The 4,573-nt window shown below is 41.2% G+C and overlaps 1 long non-coding RNA gene across 1 annotated transcript; it reads right to left on the reverse strand.

Moving 5' to 3' along the window:
* Window positions 1-15: 15 nt before the first annotated feature.
* Window positions 16-3,540, reverse strand: LOC124030655. The gene is made up of 3 exons (XR_006838010.1): window positions 3,102-3,540; window positions 377-428; window positions 16-126 (listed from the first exon to the last, which is right to left on the reverse strand). It is a non-coding gene; the product is annotated as an uncharacterized LOC124030655 (long non-coding RNA).
* Window positions 3,541-4,573: the final 1,033 nt, after the last annotated feature.

Genomic DNA, 4,573 nt, shown 5'->3' on the forward strand with positions numbered 1-4,573 from the left:
GGAACAACTTCCTGTAAGGACTGGATCGGTCAAAGGAACAACTTCCTGTAAGGACTGGATCGGTGAAAAGAACAACTTCCTGTAAGGACTGGATCGGTGAAAGCAACAAGGTGGATAATAAGTTCCCTGTGAAGAAGAGGGAGAGAAAGAGTATGCTGAAGAGGGAGAGAAAGAGTATGCTGAAGAGGGAGAGAAAGAGTATGCTGAAGAGAGAGAGAAAGAGTATGCTGAAGAGGGAGAGAAAGAGTATGCTGAAGAGGGAGAGAAAGAGTATGATGAAGAGGGAGAGAAAGAGGATGATGAAGAGGGAGAGAAAGAGGATGATGAAGAGGGAGAGAAAGAGTATGGGTGAGTGTGTTTAGAAATGGTTTACTACCTTTGGAAAAGCTCAGTCCTCTGTTCCATAGTCCATGGTCGCCCGTAAAAGCCTGAGTAAAGCAAAGGTCATATAAACGTTTACAGTTGTCAGGCATAATGTGGCGCACAGAGCAAAGCTGTCATCAAGGCAACGGGTGGCTGCTTTGAAGAATATCAAATATATTTTCATTTGTTGAACACTTTTTTGCTTAATACATGATTCCATATGTGTTATTTCATAGTTTTGATGTTTTCACTATTATTCTACAATGTAGAAAATTGTTTAAAAAATAAAGAAAAACCCTGGAATGAGTAGGTGTGTCCAAACTTTTGACTGGTACTGTAAATATCAGGGATGCGTAACTCCGGTCCTCCAGAGCCTGATTGGTGTCACTCTTTTTGACCCAGCTAACACACCTGACTCCAATGATCAACTAATAGTCGTCTTCAGTTTAGAATGCAATTAGTTTAAATCAGCTGTGTTTGCTAGAGATAGAGGGAAAGTGACACCCCTCCACCCCTCAGGACTGGAGTTTACCATCCCTGATATAAACTCAGCAAAAAAAAGAAACGTCCCTTTTTCAGGACCCTGTCTTTCAAAGATAATTCCTAAAAATCCAAATAACTTCACAGATCTTCATTGTAAAGGGTTCTAACATTGTTTCCCATGCTTGTTCAATGACCCATAATCAATTCATGAACATGCACCTGTGGAATGGTTGTTAAGACACTAACAGCTTACAGATGGTAGGCAATTATGGTCACAGTTATGAAAACTTAGGACACTAAAGAGTCCTTTCTACTGACTCTGAAAAACACCAAAAGAAAGATGCCTAGGGTCCCTGCTCATCTGCGTGAACGTGCCTTAGGCATGCTGCCAAGGAGGCATAAGGACTGCAGATGTGGCCAGTGAGACAGAACGGGCAGCTGATAATCCTCGCAGAGGCAGACCACGTGTAACAACACCTGCACAGGATCGGTACATCCGAACATCACACCTGCAGGACAGGTAAAGGATGGCAACAACAACAGCCCGAGTTACACCAGGCATGCACAATCCCTCCATCAGTGCTCAGACTGTCCACAATACGCAGAGAGAGGCTGGACTGAGGGCTTGTAGGCCTGTTGTAAAGGCAGGTCCTCACCAGACATCACCGGCAACAACGTCGCCTATGAGCACAAACCCACCGTCGCTGGACCAGACAGGACTGGCTCAAAGTGCTCTTCACTGACGAGTTGCGGTTTTGTCTCACCAGGTGTGATGGTCGGATTTGCGTTTATTGTTGAAGGAATGAGCGTTACACCGAGGCCTGTACTCTGGAGCGGGATCGTTTTGGATGGAGGGTCCGTCATGGTCTGGGGCGGTGTGTCACAGCATCATCAAACTGAGCTTGTTGTCATTGCAGGCAATCTCAACGCTGTGCATGATAGGGAAGACATCCTCCCCCTTCCTGCAGGCTCATCCTGACATGACCTTCCAGCATGACAATGCCACCAGCCATACTGCTCGTTCTGTGCGTGATTTACTGAAAGACAGGAATGTCAGTGTTCTGCCATGGCCAGCGAAGAGCCCGGATCTCAATCCCATTCAGCATGTCTGGGACCTGTTTGATCAGAGAGTGAGGGCCAGGGTCATTCTCCCCAGAAATGTCCGGGTATTTGCAGGTGCCTTGGTGGAAGAGTGGGGTAACATCTCACAGCAAGAACCGGAAAATCTGGTGCAGTCCATGAGGAGGAAATGCACTGCAGTATTTAATGCAGCTGGTGGCCACACCAGATACTGACTGTTACTTTTGATTTTGACCCCCTCTTTGTTCAGAGACACATTAAACAATTTATGTTAGTCGCATGTCTGTGGAACTTGTTCAGTTTATGTCTCAGTTGTTGAACCTTATGTTCATACAAATATTTACACATGTTTAGTTTGCTGAAAATAAACGCAGTTGACAGTGAGAGGACGTTTCCTTTTTTGCTGCGTTTACAATGTCTTCATAGAACTACAATTTCCCCATAGAACTAGAATGTACTCATAGAACTAGAATGTACTCATAGAACTAAAATGTACTCATAGAACTAAAATGTACTCATAGAACTAAAATGTACTCATAGAACTAGAATGTACTCATAGAACTAGAATGTACTCATAGAACTAAAATGTACTCATAGAACTAAAATGTACTCATAGAACTAAAAATGTACTCATAGAACTAAAATGTTCTCATAGAACTAGAATGTACTCATAGAACTAGAATGTACTCATAGAACTAGAATGTACTCATAGAACTAAAATGTACTCATAGAACTAGAATGTACTCATAGAACTAGAATGTACTCATAGAACTAGAATGTACTCATAGAACTAGAATGTACTCATAGAACTAAAATGTACTCATAGAACTAAAATGTACTCATAGAACTAAAATGTACTCATAGAACTAAAATGTACTCAGATAATTCAAGTCTTCATAGAACTAGAATGTCTTAATAGAACTAAAATGCCCTCCTAGAATTAGAAATAAACGCAGTTGACAGTGAGAGGACGTTTATTTTTTTTGCTGAGTTTAATATGGTGTATATCCAAATGTACCATATTATAATCTGACACATGCACTGAAATATGTGGCGTAATGTAACTACATTGAATCAAAACAGACACTATTTGTAGGCCTTTCCGACAGCACGCTATTTGATTGACATCTTACAGTAGGTAGACCATTTTACGTGATGACGAGTAGAACTCTCACCTTCCACCACACCACTGATGAACCTGCGGGTTTTCCCTGTCGCCTTGGAAGCGCTCGGCTTCGGCATGGTTTTCTCCAAGTTCTAGGTAGTTTCAATTTGTGTACCTGTCCCGGAGATGATTTGATCTGACGTTAGATGAAGCCTTTAGTAGCACATCGAGCTAAGTAAAGTTACTCAATGACAATCGATCACGCAAAATGGCCTAGTTGTGTTTGTGTCAACCACGTAGCTCTGCATGGGATTTTATTAGAATGATAGTTGAGTTCCTTATTGCTCCCTAGTGCGCAGACTCAGTAGCTCGCCAAATAAAGCGATACAAGTTGTATTACACAATTACAGTGTAATGCCAATCATAGGAAGAATCATAATTAAAAGTGAAGAAAATATTGTTTTAGTTAACCATGCGCGTGGATCGACGTAGGGCTACTGATTGGTGTGTGCTTAAAGAGACAGTGTACAATTTCCTTTAAAGGGTCCGCTCTCCCATTTTATCAACGTGTCAAATAAAAAAAGCTGGCATTGGTTCACAAGTCTACTTTAACTTAATTCGTCTTCATCTTAAACTAGTCTTGCTTGTGATTACCTTGTACCATCCTTTTCAAAGTCAATGTAGTTTGGAAATGTATAGTGTTGCAGGTTAATTATTTTCTACATTGTGAGCTTCAAAGCCAAAAGGTTGGCTGTTTACAAAGCAAGTCATTTCCACTTTAAGAAGACTGACAGTGTAGAGATATTCCTTCCTCTGTCAGTCCATGGATCCATCCAGTCGGGGCAATGGGATGGACACTAGTTCAGGATGACACAATAATAGTCTTTATTCATTCATAAAGAACATGTTCATAATTGGGAATAAAATGACTTAAGGGAATCTCAACTTTTTAAACATTGTAACAGACAAGAGTAAAGCAAAGCTTGCAAGTGCAATATTAGTGCAACAAAGATATTTAAAGAGCCTTCTTAAAAAATTAAAAATAATACAAAAAACAACGTTATATTCTAATCATCTTCCTATGATTCTTTTTCCTTTAAAAATCTTTTTACTGCATCAACAAAGTTGTGCTATCACAGTAAATAAAATGAGTTGATAACAGTGAACCAATACAAGTTAAAACAACATTTCTACAATGTTAAAGTATGTGCATGTGTGTAGCTCTGAGGTAAGTCTTGCTAACTTGTTGGCTCAGTCCCAAATAACACCCCGTTCCCTTCTATAGAGGGCACTGCTTTGGGACCAGAACCCTAAGGTTAGTACCCTCTATAGGGAATAGGGTGACATTTGGGACCTTCTCTCCATCATTCCTTTCTTGGCTCCCTCTCTTCCTCCAGGACTCTGCTACCGCGTCAAGCCTTTCTGTGCCTGCTTCAATAGAGTGTCAAAGTCCAGCTCCTCCTCTTCATTTTTCACTGGAGTGGGGTCCTCCTCTTCCCGATTAGAATCTGGTGAAACAAACCAGTTCAGTTACCAATATGC

Source organism: Oncorhynchus gorbuscha, unplaced genomic scaffold, assembly GCF_021184085.1.
Source record: "Oncorhynchus gorbuscha isolate QuinsamMale2020 ecotype Even-year unplaced genomic scaffold, OgorEven_v1.0 Un_scaffold_13431, whole genome shotgun sequence".
In the NCBI taxonomy this organism is placed as follows: domain Eukaryota; kingdom Metazoa; phylum Chordata; class Actinopteri; order Salmoniformes; family Salmonidae; genus Oncorhynchus; species Oncorhynchus gorbuscha.